The sequence below is a fragment of the Oncorhynchus tshawytscha genome, linkage group LG28 (genome assembly GCF_018296145.1).
Source record: "Oncorhynchus tshawytscha isolate Ot180627B linkage group LG28, Otsh_v2.0, whole genome shotgun sequence".
Taxonomy (NCBI): Eukaryota; Metazoa; Chordata; class Actinopteri; order Salmoniformes; family Salmonidae; genus Oncorhynchus; species Oncorhynchus tshawytscha.
Window position 1 is genome coordinate 29,383,312 of NC_056456.1, and position 18,908 is coordinate 29,402,219.

Consider the following 18,908-nt stretch of genomic DNA (forward strand, 5'->3'; position numbering starts at 1 on the left):
AACTTCCAATAAGATGCCTGCCGGGGCCCTGGTGAAATAGACAGCTGAGCCATGGTTATGTGATGATCCGAAAACCCCACCGGGAGAACGGTAGCGCCCAGCAGCCTATTGCTCCGATTCCTAGACATGTAAAAGCGATCAAGTCGGGCTGCACTCACCCTAGCCCCAAAAACCTTCACCCATGTATACTGTCTTGTGTTTGGATGTTTAGTTCTCCAAACATCCACTAGGTCGAACTGATTAATGATGTCCCTTAACACTCCCACTGACACTGAATGAGGCTCTTCCCCATTTCTGTCTTTTGTAAAATCCATGGTACAGTTCCAGTCCTCTCCGACCACCAGCGTCTCCTCAGGCGCTACCTGTGAGAGTTCCTGTCTAAGACTCCCAAATAGAACCCCTCTTTCTCTCCCTGTGTTAGGCGTATACACATTTATAAAGACAAAACCCATGTTGTTAATTTCTGCTTTAACAACAAGCAGCCTACCTTTACACACCTCCTTTGAGGAGCAAAGTTTTACAGACAGCCCCGGTGCAAAAAGGACTGCCACCCCTGCACTAACATTTGTCCCATGGCTCAACACACTTGCCCCTTTCCACCAGAGTCCCCAATCGACTTCAGTCAACACATCACTATGCGTCTCCTGCAGAAACAACACCTGTACTTTTTTTTGTTTTACATATTCACCCAACACACTCCTCTTTCCCGCATCTCTGGCGCCATTTATATTGAGCGAGCCTACCCACGAGTCTCCATAAGAAGTGGGAGAAAAGCCAGCAGAGAAAGAGACCAATAGCAAAGCTCAAAAATCCCCAGTGTCAGAAAGAAAATATACATCTAAACCATGTCTGAAGGTAAACCTTTACGCACTGTTGTGACCCACTTCTTCAACCTAAACCATTTCCTGGGTGAGAGGACACCATGCCCCTCATTTTTCATAGTGTGTTGTACTGATCTTACAAACTTTCTCGGATCAGAAAAAAAAGCCTCAAGATTAACTTTTTTCCCCTTTCAGGAACCAGGAACCTTGTCAATTCTCTCAACATGTACTTAGACCCCTCTGCTTGACTGGCTGTCAGCTCCGGGGCTGTTCACCGACCGTGAGCAGAACCTCCTCCACCTTAACTCCATTCTCAGGAACACACCTGAATCCATGCCGTATCCTCCACGCTAGGTTGAGAAGCCATCGCGCACACCACACCTTCCAAACCCCAGGAAAGTTACTCTGTCCTCTTCCACCCTAACTTTGAAAAAAACTGTGGATACTGCTAAAACAAATATTGCATTAACCCTCCACCATAGAAAATAACATGTAAAGAAAAAAATCAAGAAAGTTAGTTAGAGCCCTCCACACCAAACACTCAAATAAATAAAAAAACTCCCAGCATGCACTGAGAGAGAGAGAGAGAGAGAGAGAGAGAGAGAGAGAAAATCCTGGAGAAAATTCCTGATGTTACTGATGATGGCTAATACATTAATAATCATATAGAATGCAAGCTCTTATTAAAAATGGATCAGTGTTGAATATCAGACAAAAGACACAGATGCTAGCATGAATGTTCCACTCTAAGCTGTTTCCAATAGATCCTTAGCCCTCAGTTCCCTGTCCCTGTGTGTGGTTAAATATCAAATCGCATGAAATAGACATACACTTAGGTTCTCAGTGTGACTATACTGAAAATACATGTACTGACACATACCTAGACTTTTAGTCAGAAGTTTGTGCATTTTATCAATTGTCATAATTTGTCATATCACACAACCTAACTACAGTATAGCACAAGTTAACCACAGTATAGCACAAGTTAACCTCAGTATAGCACAAGTTAACCTCAGTATAGCACAAGTTAACCTCAGTATAGCACAAGTTAACCACAGTATAGCACAAGTTAACCGCAGTATAGCACAAGTTAACCGCAGTATAGCACAAGTTAACCACAGTATAGCACAAGTTAACCACAGTATAGCACAAGTTAACCGCAGTATAGCACAAGTTAACCGCAGTATAGCACAAGTTAACCACAGTATAGCACAAGTTAACCTCAGTATAGCACAAGTTAACCATAGTATAGCACAAGTTAACCATAGTATAGCACAAGTTAACAACAGTATAGCACAAGTTAACCGCAGTATAGCACAAGTTAACCGCAGTATAGCACAAGTTAACTGCAGTATAGCACAAGTTAACTACAGTATAGCACAAGTTAACAACAGCACAAACAGGTTGTGCATTTTTTTGTTTATGTCTCTGTTTACCTGTATAACAGAAGCTCCAGCATGGAGGAACTGTAGGCCTGTATCGGCTGAGTCAATCCTCCCGGTCACTGGGATTAGGAACCCAGACAGGGCCCTGCCAATGGCGGACACCACACACATCGCATTACCTGTGGAGAGGGATCTCAGCATTCTCAGACCTGATTTCTTACAGAAGATGAGATAAATTCAGATTCGTAGTTGTGTATGTTAGAGTTTTTCTGTTCCTCAATCTCAGAAAAAAACAGAAATAAATACAGTGTTATATATGAAGAAAACATACTGACAATCATCCAATCGCTATCTCTTGCCCACCCATGTGGTCTTACACGCACACTCACACATACACACCGTTCCCCCCTTACCTCACTCCCCAATGTGGTCCAATCCAGCCCCCTCTATCTCTAGTCTCTAACTGGCTGTCAGGAGTCCCTGCAGGATGGGGTTGGCTGTGCTCTGTGATCAGGCAGACAGATGGAGGCATTTTTCACATTACATTTAACCTGGTTCCCCCACTAAGCTCTCGCTCATTGATCACAGTACAGCCTTGTCCACATTCATCTGGCCAGAGGGGCTCACACACACATACGCGTGAAAGCGCACACAAATAAGTATGGACACACACACACACACACACACAATAGGTTGACAGATAAAGACAGCACCTTCTGTCTCCACCCATGCTAAATGATCCTCATTAACTAATGCCAGCCTCTGAAATTGGGATGATGAATTGAATCAAAGCATATATTTTTGCATATCTTCCATGGATGGTTAATCGTATACATATTCATGGCTCTTTCTCTCCACCCTGTTTCTCAGACGCTTCTATTTTTCTTCTCCTCCTACATTTCCTCCCCTCCACCTCTTTCTGGCTAAAGTCTCCTAAAGTCTCCGACAGAACACGTAAAGTCTCCTAAAGTCTCCTACAGAACACATAAAGTCTCCTAAAGTCTCCGACAGAACACGTAAAGTCTCCTAAAGTCTGCCACAGAACATGTAAAGTATCCTACATTATGTTGGAATTATTCATTTGTGTTCTGTAGAAAAGTCTGGATGGAAGTTGAAATAAGAATGCAGAGGCACAGAGGTACGCTGTGACCGCCAAATTGAAAAAGATTTGTGCTTTTATGCCGTCAAAGTACACTATACACTCTACATGGAATGCTTGTACTGAGTGTGCTTGCAATATACACTACAATTCAAAAGTTTGGGGTCACTTAGAAATATCCTTGTTTTTGAAAGAAAAGCACATTTTTTTGTCCATTAAAAAGACATCAAATTGATCAGAAATACAGTGTAGATATTGTTAATGTAAATGACTATTGTAGCTGGAAACAGCTGATTCTTAATGGAATCTACATAGGCGTACAGAGGCCCATTATCAGCAACCATCATTCCTGTGTTCCAGTTGCACGTTGTGTTAGCTAATCCAAGTTTATAATTTTAGAAGGCTAATTGATCATTGGAAAACCCTTTTGCAATTATGTTAGCACAGCTGAAAACTGTTGTAGTGATTAAAGAAGCAATAAAACTGGCCTTTTTTAGACTAGTTGAGTATCTGGAGCATCAGCATTTGTGGGTTCGATTATAGGCTCAAAATGTCTGTTTCGATTAAAGATCAGTCGTTTCCAGCTACAACAGTCAATTACAACATTAACAAAGTCTATGCTGTATTCCTGATCAATTTAATGTTATTTTAATTGACAAAAAAATGGCTTTTCTTTCAAAAACAATGACATTTCTAAGTGACCCCAAAATGTTTTATGGTAGTGTATTTGAAATCCAAGGGAAATTAACTGATATGATTAAGCGCATAATGTCATGTGGAAACATTATCAATGTCCTACAACAAAAAATGTAGCCTATGCATTTTTTTACATTCATACATTTGATTCATTCCTCTCCTAGCAGGCCTACTTAGGTACTGAAAAAAGACACAGGCCAGAAAAATACAACACCCCTCAAGAATATACTTCTCCTTTCCTTTTATAACCGAGCGGGGCTGCCTATGTTTTACGTCAGTTGGACATCAAATCCTGGCTAAAAGCAAAAATGTGTGATCTCTCACACACACACACACACACACGCACACATGTTAGCTGTCTGTATCTGTAAGGTAACAGCACATGACAAAGTGTTCATGTGTGTTTGTGTTACCTACCAGACATTCCTCCATAGGTGGTGCGCTTGCCCTTGCCGATGCCAGGCCAGGGAGTGCTGTCAGGCCCATCATTCCAGACACTGTGTTGGTGGCAGTGACTCCATCTGCCCCTCCTATGAGAACATGACCACAGCCACCATTGAGCTTGATATTGCTGAAATTCCAGTCATTACAAAAAGGTTGGCTGCTGCACCTTCCCCTCCATCCCCCAATCTACAAATCCTTCACCACCTCTCCCAACATGGATGCCCAGAGTGCCCAGAGGAGGAAGTAAAGAGGAACGTGTGAGAAGGGATTAGAGATGTGAGAGGGAAGAGGAGGAGGAAGAAAGAGAGAAAAGAACGGGGAAACTAAGCCGGATCTTATTTCATTTTAGACAGACAACATGAACAGAGATTCATATTGAAACCACTGATGGACTCAGTTGCCATGGTGATGTTCTATGCTCCCAAAGGGAAAATAAGTTAAAGTCAAGATGGACTCAGGTGTTGTTACCTTCGTGTGCATCCTTGGCAATGTTCATGACATTGGGAGTGAGCTAGGCGAGAAGAAGGGGATCTTGGCAGTCTGGCTTACCCAGCAACAGATGTTCATCACCAACACAGGGACCTACAGATTCAGTTTGAGGAAATCAACATTTAACTTATCATATAATGACTTATGACATCTAGCAGATGCTTTTATCCAAAGCAACTTGTTTAGACCACTCACCATTTATATCAACACGCAATTCATATGGGTGATCCTGGGAATCAAACCCACTACCCTGGCATTACAAGTACCATGCTCTACCAACTGAGCTACAACTATAATATAATACTAAAGTTGTCCTCTGAAGACGGCTGTTGCCGACTCAATGTAAAAAAAGAACAATGATTTCACCCATTTCTCATGGGTGTTAACTTGTGAAGTGTAGTAAATTGTGAAATGTGTGAGGAATTAGGCCACTAAACCAACCTCCATCTGTTGTAGCATCGGTTGACATGTGGGAGGTTTTTGCAAATATAAAAATGTTCTCGTAATGTAGGCATAGTCATACACACAAGTTCCTCTGGGTGCCCTTTCAGATGTGACAGGAAAGCAAAAGCTGTTGTGTACGAACATGTCCATTCAAACTCCCTGCAGCCTCACTGTTGCTTTTTCACTCCTGCAACAGCTCGGTCGCGCTCTTTCTCTGCGTTTTCATCTCTCTTCCTTCTCCTCCTCTTTCTTACTCTCTCTTTCGCTCCCTCTCTCTGCCTCTCTCCCTCCCTTTCCTTCTCTATGCTTCATTCTCTCTCTCTCTCTCTCTCTCTCTCTCTCTCTGCACCATTTCACAGGGCAGAGTTCAATTATTTTTCATTCAAATGTCCAATACTTGTTGGCACATTCTGTACACACATTGGCAGTGGTATTTTGCGCTCCTGTTTTAACTGACGTGAGATTGACGATGGCTGAGCCAAGGTGCTGTGGTAAAGGCTGTCTGGCTGTCTGTCTGTCTGCCCACACCACTGAACACTTTTTTTCTGAAGATACTGTATAGATAGTACTGACTAACGAGCAAGTTGTAAAGTCAACCGTTTCCATGGTGCATCCAACCTTATGAATAATGCAGCTGTTATTAAAGTGAGTCAATCTGTATCTTATGGTGTGTTTGTGATGTTTGTATATGGCAATGTGATTAGCCTGTGGTAACATTTGTCAGTTGACACCATTAAAAGCTGGTTTAAGCACAGCATACTAAATTGCTATTTAACAGTGCAGGTCTTCTTGCTCAACGAGAGCCTTTCTCTGTGGCTCTCTAAGTGTGAACTCTGTTCCGCACTGTGTTTGTGTGTGTATTTTCTGTATTGTAAACGTGTACGAATACACTTACGTGTGTGTGTGCCTACCAGCATGGGTCATTGGAGGGAATGTAGGTGGCATGTGTTTTTATCAAGGCTGGTAGAGAAATACCAATGAGAAAGTCTGACCGGGGATAGAAACTGGAATGTAAAGACAGGTTGGTTGTTTAGCAACAAATCTGACGCCTGTGCAACTATGGGGCAGAACAGACAGGGCTGGCTTAGCCTGTTGACAACATGTAAACTATATTTAGTCTCCAATGTTTATTGAAAACATACATACATTTTCACAATGAGCACTTGTTGTCTCCCAAATACATCGCTACATTTGTTAGTTAGCTAGCTAGCGATTTTTTTGCCATATTAGCATTGACATGAAATCAGTCAAAACACCTCAAAATAAGACATGGTATCAAGAACAAGATGAAACTAGCTGAAATGAGCCACTTACGATTCACCACATGGCAGCTTCTTGTCATTGTTGCTAGCTATCTGGCCATCCAGAGTCTAAACATCACACTGCTTTCTGCCCAATTGAAGCGCTCACATCGTTTTCGTGACGTAGTCTGCTAACCCGTCTATATGAATGTGAAAACTAAGGGATGAGAGAACACGGATGAAAGCGGGAAAATGTATGATTTCGTTGTCGATTGTAAATGTATTTTGCAACTTTGGATCATGCAAATAAAGCTTATTTTAATTTCGAAAGGCAAGAGTGAATAAAAGTCAACAAATAGATTAAAAGAAAAAGAAAATGAGACAGGAGAGAGGAAGAGACAGAGGAAGGGAAGGAAATATGAGAAACAAAGACGAAGAGGAAGGGAAAGAGGAGGGGGAGCAGTGTAAATAGCTGTGTCAACAGCAAGAGTAATGATGGAGAAATGACAGATCAGGGGAGGAAACAATGCCTGTCATGTCCATTATGGGTAGGGCTGTTGGGGGATGGAGCTTATCTGCAGTTTGCAGGAAGAAAGGAATAGGTGTGTCCAGTGCCTTCGGAAAGTATTCATACACCTTGACTTATTCCACATTTTGTTACGTTACGGACTTATTCTAAAATGGATAAAATAAAATAAATCCTCATCAATCTACACACAATACCCCATAATGACAAAGCGAAAACAGGTTTTTAGAATGTTTTTCAAATGTATTAAAAATAAAAAACACAAATATCTTATTTACATCCGTATTCAGTCTCTTCCCCAGCCCCTCTTCCTCTCTGTCTCAACTCACTCCATAGAATTGGCTCTTCCTCACTCATTCTTAAATGGAAAAAGTTTGGAACCACCAAGACTCTTCCTAGAGCTGGCCGCCCAGCCAAAATGAGCAATCGGGGGAGAAGGGCCTCTGACAGAGCTCTAGAGTTCCTCTGTGGAGATGGGAGAGCCTTCCAGAAGGACAAGCATCTCTGCAGCATTCCACCAATCAGGCTTTTACGGTAGAGTGGCCAGACGGAAGCCACTCCTCAGTAAAAGACACATGGGAATTTTCCAAAGGGCATGTAAAGACTCTCATACCATGAGAAACAAGATTCTCTGGTCTGATAAAACCAAGATTGCACTTTTTGGGCTGAATGGCAAGCGTCACACCTGGAGTAAACCTGGCACTCCATCCAACCTGACAGAGTTTGAGAGGATATGCAGAGAAGAATGGGAGAAACTCCCCAAATACAGGTTTGCCAAGCTTGTAGCGTCATACCCAAGAAGACTCGAGGTTGTAATCGCTGCCAAATGTGCTTCAACAAAGTACTGAGTAAAGGGTCTGAATACTTAAGTAAATGTGATATTTCAGTTTTTTGTGGGTGTTTCTTGCAAATATTTCTAAAAAACTGTTTTTGCTTTGTCATTATGGGGTATTGTGTGTAGTTTGATGAGGGGGAAAAAACAATTTAATAATTTTTAGAATAAGGCTGTAATGTAACAAAATGTGAAAAGTCAAGGAGTTTGAATACTTTCCGATTGCACTGTATGTGTGTATACGCATGCATGCAGGCGTGTGAGTGTACAATACAGGCTTACTAGTGTTTCCAGAGGGTTAAGGGTATGTGTGTTAGCCTCTGTAACTGATGCTTCTGGTAAGAACCTAATGTCCTCACAGAGGGGGGTGGTACTGGTCTGTGAGTGAAGGATGCACACACATATATAGAACCTTGCACACACACACACACACACACACACACACACACACACACACACACACACACACACACACACACACACACACACACACACACACACACACACACACACACACACACACACACACACACACACACACACACACACACACACACACACACACACACACACACACACACACACACACACACACACCTTATGTGACAGCTTATTAAAGCCCTGGGGCTGACAAGTGTGTGTGAAGCTGCCAAAGTCACTGGTCTGCAAGGACCTCTCTCAGCAGTGTGGATGTAAAAGAACAGCCTCCTACATCAACCTCCCCTTAGGCCTCCCCAGACTCCTCATACCCCTTCCCACATGCCACACAAACCCAAGCCCAGAGAGAGGTGTCATCCTTTGGAGAGCTGTAAATTTAGTGGGGGGATCCAGTATGGGTCAATATTACATATTCTTCCCTTTGTCTCTTTTACAGGGTGGTGGGTGGTGCGGGAAGCCCAGGAAGACCATCTCCGGGTGTTGAAGCAGCAATCAGCAGTTAAAACAATAACAAAGTGTATTCCCCACCCCTGATTCGGGAAAAAGCTATGGGCCTGGAGAAATGTAACCACTATCAATTCATAGAAAGAGCTAGACCCTCCATGAGATCATAATGATAGTTTAAAACATTTCTATAGTGTTTTGGGTTCTGATGGGGTTGGACAGTTGAACTAAGCTCATGAGGCAATTATAAGTTATATTATTCAAGAATCAATGTGTATATATAATTAATCTATGAGTCCAAAAAATGGATGTGGCAACTGCAGATTGCTCCTTTAAGGGACATTAAGTGCCACTGTATATCAGCGGCTCCATAAAAAAAGAGCCTGTGCAGCTCTGATCAATTGGCACATTTGCTACTTTAGATCTCGGGGGCTTTTTATTCGGTTACACAATACTTCAATGTGATTCCTGTATTGAGGGAAAGGCTGATCAAAGTGACTTGGGCATAAGTAAAATATAGATCCTTTGGATGGAGCTGGAGAGTGATCCATCTTCACAGCACAAAGCATAGATACCAAAGAGGAGGGTGGATAGAGTTTTGGAGGCTTTGTGGGCTATGCCTTTAGAGCGGAGTGAGAGGGAATCACAGGAGAATGAGAAGCAGGACCATAGACAGGTCCTAGGCCTTCAGCAGAGAGTGAGAGGGAATCACAGGAGAATGAGAAGCAGGACCATGGACAGGTCCTAGGCCTTCAGCAGAGAGTGAGAGGGAATCACAGGAGAATGAGAAGCAGGACCATGGACAGGTCCTAGGCCTTCAGCAGAGAGTGAGAGGGAATCACAGGAGAATGAGAAGCAGGACCATTGATGGCTCCCAGGCCTTGGGAAAAGGCTGTATGAGGGCAGGGTTATGTATGTAACTACAGGTAACTGCTAAAATAATGGAAACACTTGAGGGATGCAAAGTATATTGAAAGCAGGTGCTTCCACACAAGCATGGTTCCTGAGTTATTTAAGCAATTAACATCCCATCATGCTTAGGGTCATGTATAAAAATGCTGGGCAGGCCATTATTTTGGCAATTATTTTGGCCACCATTGCTAGCGTTTTCCACCACCGTCAACAAAACACCAAATTATGGAATTTCTAGTGGAAGAATTGTGTCGCATCCCTCAGAGTTCCAGACACTTGTAGAATCTATGCCAAGGAGCATTGAAGCCGTTCTGGTGGCTCGTGGTGGCCCAATGCCCGATTAAGACCCCATGTTGGTGTTTCCTTTATTTTTGCAGTTAGCTGTATTTACAGCTTTATTTCTTGCCCAAGGCTGCGAGACCTTTTATTATGTGTGTGTGTGTTTTGTGTGTGTTTGTGTGTGTATGTATACCCTGTTTGTGTATACACTAGGCACGCTATATACTGTATGTGTGTATATTCTATGTGGGTGTGTGGGGGAGGTAGTAGCAGTGTACAGCACAGAGAGATAGAGAGAGAGTAGAGAAAACTATCCATCCATCTCCTATGTCTGTTTAGACCAGCTGATGGAGAGGCTTGCCCCAGCCAGCTCATCTCCCACTGAGGAACACTTATTTGTTTCCTATAAATAACAATGACTTGGGGGCTGTACAGAGTTCTACACTAACTATTTCTACTGGTGGCCCTGGTGCTAGGACCAACATTTTATATGTACTGTCAGTGTTGTAATAGCCTATAGAATAAAATAAAAAAATCCCCCCAAAATGTATGCATTACTACTTTAATAATAACCCATTCTTTAATAGGCCTACCCAATGGCATTAAGCATTGACATTGACATTAATTTTGTTTTCACCCTTGAGTTGTGGGTGATTATTTTCTGTTCTGTGTTTTGCTTCACCGTTCAGGACTGTTCATTTTTGCCGTTTTATTGTTTTTGTTCAAGTGCTCAGTGTTCATATTAAATACAATATGGACACTTACCATGCTGCGCATTGGTCTGACATTTCTTACTCCTAGTCAGAGGAGGATGAAGACAAGCTACAATAACTTGTCAAGGACAAAAGAGCCTAGATGAAATGTTTGATTTTCAAGGTAGGTTATTCTATGATGACTGAATTACGCATCCCAAATATTCAACCAAGACTTTAAATCCGGTTTGCCTAGAGATCATAACTTGGAACATCTTTCCTACCGCTGTCGGTCTTCGCTCTACACAACAACCAGCTGTTTGAGAGCTGCGTGCTCTCTCTGCCCGATAGATTATATATAGGTTAAGCTACATGTGTGCAGCGCGTGTGATAAATAATCGACATGTAGAACGAACAGCTTCGGGAAACCATCTTGGTTTTTTAAAATCGGCAATGTAGCCTAGATTAAAAATACCATTATTTCAATATTCTTTTCACTGACCGTAAGCAGGCCATTGACAGGGATGGCAGACAGGGGAATTTCCTTGCTGTTGTTGCCTCTTCATAACGTTGGTTTATTTTTGATCAATTGCACATTACTGTTTGAATAAACCATGATGATAAAAAATCAAATTGTGAACCAAAAACTAACGTGACCATGTGAACTTGATACACTGACAATGGATGCAATATCTACCATATTGAAACTGAATATACTGTATAAATATTGAACTTGAATATTTAAATACATTTACATTTTAAAACAATGTAATATTCATTAATATATTTTCCAAATCATAAAATACAAGTTCATGTTATGAATTCAACATTTCAATTAAAAACTATTCAATTCAATATCCTAATATATATTAAAAACGGAATTCAAATACAATTTCACTTGACACTAAAATCGCTCCATAAAATCGCAGCCATAATCCCATGTTTATGGGTCATAAAAAAATTAATCCTTGTATTTCTTTACAATCCATTTTTTTGACCCTGTGTGTGTGTAGACAGAGAAATTGCGATATAAAAAAGCCATGTAGAAAGAGAAAGAGAGAGCAAACAACAGAAAGGACTCCTTCTGTGTGTATGTGTTTCTGTGTGTCTTTCTCTCTCTCTCGTGATTAAATGCTATTGCCTGATTTAGTTCACCCAGAGGTTACCTGCCAGGAGGCACAGGCCTGTGATTAGCCTCATGTCCTTACAGAGGGGGATCCACACACAGCAGAGAAAGGTGGTGGTGGGGGGGGAGTAATTTGTGAGCAATGCAGGGGCACAATGGCTCTGTCTCCTGTTTAGAGGGAAACCGGCCCAGGTCCCCTGGTGATCATAAACAGCCAGGGTAGGGAGATGGTAGATGGAGAAAATCATGTCAAAACGCAGCATCACTGCTAAGAAAGCCACCAAAGTGCTGTGATTGTACTAGTGGATTGTATTTTGTTGGTTGCCAGTCTCTGTTCAAAGCAGTGGAATGTTACAGAGACTGGTACCCAGACGTATTGGAATAGATATGTCTGTATTCATCTGAGTGTCTCTCTGAATCTAAAGTGTAATTCTGGGAGAAATATTTGTTCTTATAGCTGTTTTTAGTGTAGAAATGGTGTTTTCAAGCAATTCAAAGAAATGGTGTTATCCATGTAATTGTATACTTGGTGTCTATTTTGTGTTTCTGATATGTAGTGTGTCTATATGACGGTAAAATAATGGCACAGGACAGAAGGGGTTGTATGTGGTTCATCCAGGTTCCGCAAGGAATCCTGTTAGAGACACAGTCCCTGTATTTGGTGGGAATTGAACCAGTTCAGAATGTGTTGTTAGGCTGTAGGTGTCTATGTGTAGGGTCTAGAGTAGTCTATTGGCTAAGAGTTGAGGAGAGATGGACTGCATCACTTTTTCTTTTTATAAGAAACATAAATGTGTTGAAAATCACAAATTGTTTGCATAGTCAACTTACACACAGCTCTGAAACACACACTTACCGCACCAGACATGCCACCAGGGGTCTTTTCACAGCCCCCAAATCCAGAACAAATTCAAGAAAGCGTACAGTATTATAATTTGCATGGAACTTCCTTCCATCTCATATTGCTCAAATGAACAGCACACCTGGTTTCAAAAAACAGACAAAGCAACACCTCGTGGCACAACGCCTCTCCCCTATTTGACCTAGATAGTTTTTGTGTATGCATTGGTAGGCTACATGTCTTTTAAAAAATATATGTAGTTCTGTCTTTGAGCTGTTCTTGTCTATTGATGTTCTGTATTATGTCATTCTGTATTATGTTTCATGTTTTGTGTTGGACCCCAGGAAGAGAAGCTGCTGCTGCTTTTACAGCAGCTAATGGGGATCCTAATAAAATACCCAAATGCCTTTTCGGGGACATGTGATTTTTTGGGGTGCAATTTTTATATGATATCTGAGTGAGAGTGACTAGCAAAAACAATAGGGTCTCCCAACATTAAAAAATACAAAACAAGACCAATTTATCTTGGTCACAAACAAAGTAAATCACTTCGTGTTTAAAGCTGACTCGAGTCGTTTCCCCTATCCAGCTGTTCCATTCTCTATGTGGCCTGCTGTTACATATAACTGCCAAAATAAAGGAAACATGTCTTAATAGCGCATTGGGCCACCACAAGCCACCAGAACAGCTTCAATGCGTCTTGGCATAGATTCTACAAGTGTCTGGAACTTCCTGTGTGGAAGCACCCCCTGCTTTCAATATACTTTGTATACATAATTTACTCAAGTGTTTTTTTTATTTAGGCAGTTATCTGTAGAATGGACAGAGAGGTATAGTTTGAGTTGCTTGGATATAACATTGAGGATAAAATTCAGATGAACCCAATTTCATGTGTTCAACATCTACAGACCACTTCTAAAAGGATGCATTTGGGTGTTTTTGGAGCCAGTGTTCATGTTTTTTCGGGGCACCCATACTACACAACGAGGATGAGGAAGTGATTTGCTGTTTGTGGTAAGTTTCTCAAAAACATGTGAAATCACAAAAAGATGTCTGGACTCTTCTATAACATGCCATTTACATAAAAAATAGAGATTTGGTTGTAAAAAAGAAAACAAAGAGAACTTTAAGAGTGGAAGTTTGGATTTGCCCCATCGTGATTCCTTTGTGATATAAGGAAAGGATACAAGGGAACATTCCATGTTCCCAATAGTTACTTTGAGTACATTTTACTGTGCGCATAGCATAAGTGACGACGACCAAACATAACAGTTCTCATGTTTCCTGACATGCCATTCCAAAAAGAGACCATACATCAAACATGAGCATCAATGACGACAGAAATAAAAACAGCTTGCACAGGCATGGAGAACCACAAAAACACATTTCAAAGACAGACTCAACTGAGATGCGAACTGTGTGATGCAAAGAAAAAACGAGTGCCAAAACCCCCAAAACAGCTCTTTAAATAGCTGTAGAAATTTATCGTTGACATGTCAAAGAAGCTATAAAATAATGGTGCTGGTGGATGGGATGGGAGAGGAGAATGGGGTAGCGGCAGTGAGGAAGGTGAGCAAGAAATAAGGCATTCAAGAGGCAATTACGTTGTGGAGAAGAGTTTTGACAATGAATCAAAATGGCGGAAACATCTGGATGATTACGAGAGATCCTTTATTCCTCAGTCCCTGCTTGCCTGCAGAATGTCTGGCTACCACAATCTATGGCCTTCTTCACAACTGACAGCCATTAGAGAGCAAGAAGGAATAATATGTGTTTTAGCCGTACAAAAGGAGAAGGGTTGGATAGCTGGATATAGCCATTTATCATAGTCAGCTTTTAGCAGAGGTGGGGTGCAAGTTGATCATGTGTACCTCAAACTAAGCTATGGTAAATTAAGGTAAATGGATGGGACAGGGGAACGTGTGGAGCCAAAATGCGGAAGAGAGAGGACAGGGGAGGAGGGCTGCTGGTATTCCTAAAAGCTTCCTTTCATCTTTCTCTGTGGGTTCTTTCTAAAAGGGAGGGCAGTAGACCTGTGGGCTATTGTTCAGGCAAACATAAATAGAGAGTGATTTTATACTTCCGTGTGTTTTATGGACTTTCTCATGTGAAAAGAGTGAAACACAGCATATCTGCATAATTGCATTGCCTTCCATCCCTTATATTTCAAAATACAATATAATTCATACAACTCAGTTAGTATACTATGTGGCCGTGAGCGCACCTAATTGCCCCAGTCAACGTGAATGGCTGGTCTTGAACCTGAGCGGACAGTCTTGAATAGTAATAAACATTAGACTTTCTAATAACTAAGTTGCAGCACACAATCTTACCACCAATGAACAACTGTTGCACCATTGACTTGAAGGCACAAGTGAGCCCAACCCCTACTGTTTGGTATCCTTCATTATGTCTTCTTTGAGATGTCCGCAGGTCTCTATTCCACTGCTCTTTATTGCTATACATGAAGTTACTCTCTGTTCCTCTGCCTGGGGAAAATGGTCCAGAATTTCGTACTCTGTGTGTGTGTGTATATGTGAGTGTTTTCATGTTATGTTTGTGTGTAAGAGCGGGTGTATGTAATTTTGCCTGTGAATATCTCAGAAATCTGCAGATACGCTCCACTTGAGAGCCAGAGGCCTCCACACACACGCACAGGCACACACGCGTTAATTTATTAGGGCTGACGTTAACTTCGACAGAGTTTAAGTACCCTGGCTTGATCAAAGCTAAACTAGCCCTCCCCAGCCAACATGCTGTCACACCAAGGCTGCTTTGATAGACAATTCATCTGGGAAATTAAAAAGTATTTATGAATGAATTCAGGGCTGACATTAAGAACGGCCTCTCACTCTCGTTGGAGGATATCTGTTTGGGATCTGGACAGACTGATAGACAGTTAGGTAGCTAATCAGTTTCCCAAACTGTCAGGCTGGCAACAGCAAGGCCCCTTACCAGTCTTGAAGGCAAACTCTAGTGGTTACCTTGGATTGATGTCTTTTAATAAAACAGCCTCACCAGGTGTAAGAGCCTTGATAAGGATTGGAGTCACTGTCTTAAAGTCTCTTAGCATAGCAGTGGAAATATCTCTACATCTCACCTCTTCATCTCAATCTGTTACTCTTCTTCCTGTTTGCAGGAAAATGGCTTCTGGCTGCTGGGACATATGCAGCGTTGACTTTTTTGCTCGTTGCCTTTAATTGCTGTTTGATCTGGCTTTGGAATGTAACGGTTTTACCGGCATATTGGTTTTGTCTTTTTCCCCAACAAATTTAGTTCAGCTTTTTGCTACTGATTTTTTATCTGCTCCACCACGCACCTGTCTGGTAAGGCTGAACGCCTCTCCTACTCAGCCTCCCGACAAAAGCTTCTCCCAAGCAGATGTGACACATACTCCCGTTGCCTGCTGCACTGCTGCTTGGATCCCACCCAGCGATCTGCTCGCTTTCTGCCCTGTCTCCCCCTGTCTGTTACAGGTACCCCTGCCACACTACGCCCTCTCTCCCTGCTCTGTCTCCTCCTGTCTGGTACAGGTACCCCCGCCACACTACGCCCTCTCTCCCTGCTCTGTCTCCTCCTGTCTGTTACAGGTACCCCCGCCACACTACGCCCTCTCTCCCTGCTCTGTCTCCCCCTGTCTGTTACAGGTACCCCCGCCACACTACGCCCTCTCCCTGCTCTGTCTCCTCCTGTCTGGTACAGGTACCCCCCGCCACACTACGCCCTCTCTCCCTGCTCTGTCTCCTCCTGTCTGGTACAGGTACCCCCGCCACACTACGCCCTCTCTCCCTGCTCTGTCTCCCCCTGTCTGTTACAGGTACCCCCGCCACACTACGCCCTCTCTCCCTGCTCTGTCTCCTCCTGTCTGGTACAGGTACCCCCGCCACACTACGCCCTCTCTCCCTGCTCTGTCTCCCCCTTTCTGGTACAGGTACCCCGCCACACTCGCCCCTCTCTCCCTGCTCTGTCTCCCCCTTTCTGGTACAGGTACCCCCGCCACACTATGCCCTCTCTCCCTGCTCTGTCTCCTCCTGTCTGGTACAGGTACCCCCGCCACACTACGCCCTCTCTCCCTGCTCCGTCTCCTCCTGTCTGGTACAGGTACCCCGCCACACTACGCCCTCTCTCCCTGCTCCGTCTCCTCCTGTCTGGTACAGGTACCCCCGCCACACTACGCCCTCTCTCCCTGCTCCGTCTCCTCCTGTCTGGTACAGGTACCCCCGCCACACTACGCCCTCTCTCCCTGCTCCGTCTCCTCCTGTCTGGTACAGGTACCCCCGCCACACTACGCCCTCTCTCCCTGCTCTGTCTCCTCCTGTCTGGTACAGGTACCCCCGCCACACTACGCCCTCTCTCCCCGCTCTGTCTCCTCCTGTCTGGTACAGGTACCCCCCGCCACACTACGCCCCTCTCCCTGCTCCGTCTCCTCCTGTCTGGTACAGGTACCCCCGCCACACTACGCCCTCTCTCCCTGCTCTGTCTCCTCCTGTCTGGTACAGGTACCCCCGCCACACTACGCCCTCTCTCCCTGCTCTGTCTCCTCCTGTCTGGTACAGGTACCCCCGCCACACTACGCCCTCTCTCCCTGCTCTGTCTCCCCTGTCTGTTACAGGTACCCCCGCCACACTACGCCCTCTCTCCCTGCTCTGTCTCCTCCTGTCTGGTACAGGTACCCCCGCCACACTACGCCCTCTCTCCCTGCTCTGTCTCCCCCTTTCTGGTACAGGTACCCCCGCCACACTACGCCCTCTCTCCCTGCTCTGTCTCCCCCTTTCTGGTACAGGTACCCCCGCCACACTCGCCCCTCTCTCCCTGCTCTGTCTCCCCCTTTCTGGTACAGGTACCCCCGCCACACTATGCCCTCTCTCCCTGCTCTGTCTCCCCCTTTCTGGTACAGGTACCCCCGCCACACTCGCCCCTCTCTCCCTGCTCTGTCTCCCCCCGTCTGGTACAGGTACCCCCGCCACACTATGCCCCAGTGTTCTGAACACTGATGTCAACCTTTCTGGTTATAACTTTTTTCCGGATAGACAGACCTCCACCAAGTCTGTCTCCAAACAATTTGATTTGCTGGTTTGAAGCATTACGCTTTCAAACAGCTCTTTGTTAACTGTTGCTGGGTGTTATCATCCACTATCAGCACCAGCCTGTACTTACTTGCCCTAAGCTCTCTCCTGGCCTCTTACGCTACGTCTGAATTTGTCCTGCTAGGTGATCTAAACTGGGACATGCTTAAAACACCTGACCAAGTCCTAAAGCAATGTGACTTCCTAAATCTCTCAGATTATTACCAATCCCAAAAGGTATGACTTCAAAGACCAAGAGAAGGCTACTCTCTTTGATTTTATCCTCACAAATAATCCTTATTGGTATCAGTCGGGTGTTTTCTGTAATGACCTTATTGATCACTGTTTTACGGCCTGTGTTCATAATGGCTGCTCAGTTAAACGACCTGTCCTGACTTGTCTGATGCTTGCTGAAAAGCTTAATGAGTAAGCCTTCCTTCATGTAAATTGGTATAGAATCAGCTTCTTCCCCTCTGTCGAAGACGCTTGGACCTTCTTTTTTAAATATTTCAGTGGTATTGTTAACAAGCACGCTCCAATGAAGAAAATGAAAAACAGGTTCAGCCCCTGGTCCGACCGTGATCTGGCAGAGTTACTCAACCTCTAGAACACTATTTGGCGAAAGGCTAGGCACAGGCATACTCAGGCTATCTGGCTGTCGTTCAAGCAAATGAGAAATAAGTGCACTTAGGCTAGCCGGAAGGCCAAAGTTAGTTATTTTAAAACCTCTTGATACTAGCCATCCCGGATCCGGGATCGTAAATACAGCCTCAAGCTCATTACCATAACGCAACGTTAACTATTCATGAAAATCGCAAATGAAATGAAATAAATATGCTAGCTCTCAAGCTTAGCCTTTTGTTAACAACACTGTCATCTCAGATTTTCAAAATATGCTTTTCAACCATAGCAAAACAAGCATTTGTGTAAGAGTAGTGATAGCTAGCATAGCATTAAGCCTAGCATCCAGCGGGCAACATTTTCACAAAAACAAGAAAAGAATTCAAATAAAATCATTTACCTTTGAAGAACTTCGGATGTTTTCAATGAGGAGACTCTCAGTTAGGTAGCAAATGTTCAGTTTTTCCAAAAAGATTCTTTGTGTAGGAGAAATCGCTCTGTTTTGTTCATCA

At 43.5% G+C, this 18,908-nt stretch overlaps 1 pseudogene; it reads right to left on the reverse strand.

Moving 5' to 3' along the window:
* The window catches only part of LOC112226372, a 161,029-nt pseudogene that overhangs the window by 37,632 nt on the left and 104,489 nt on the right, over positions 1 to 18,908 (reverse strand).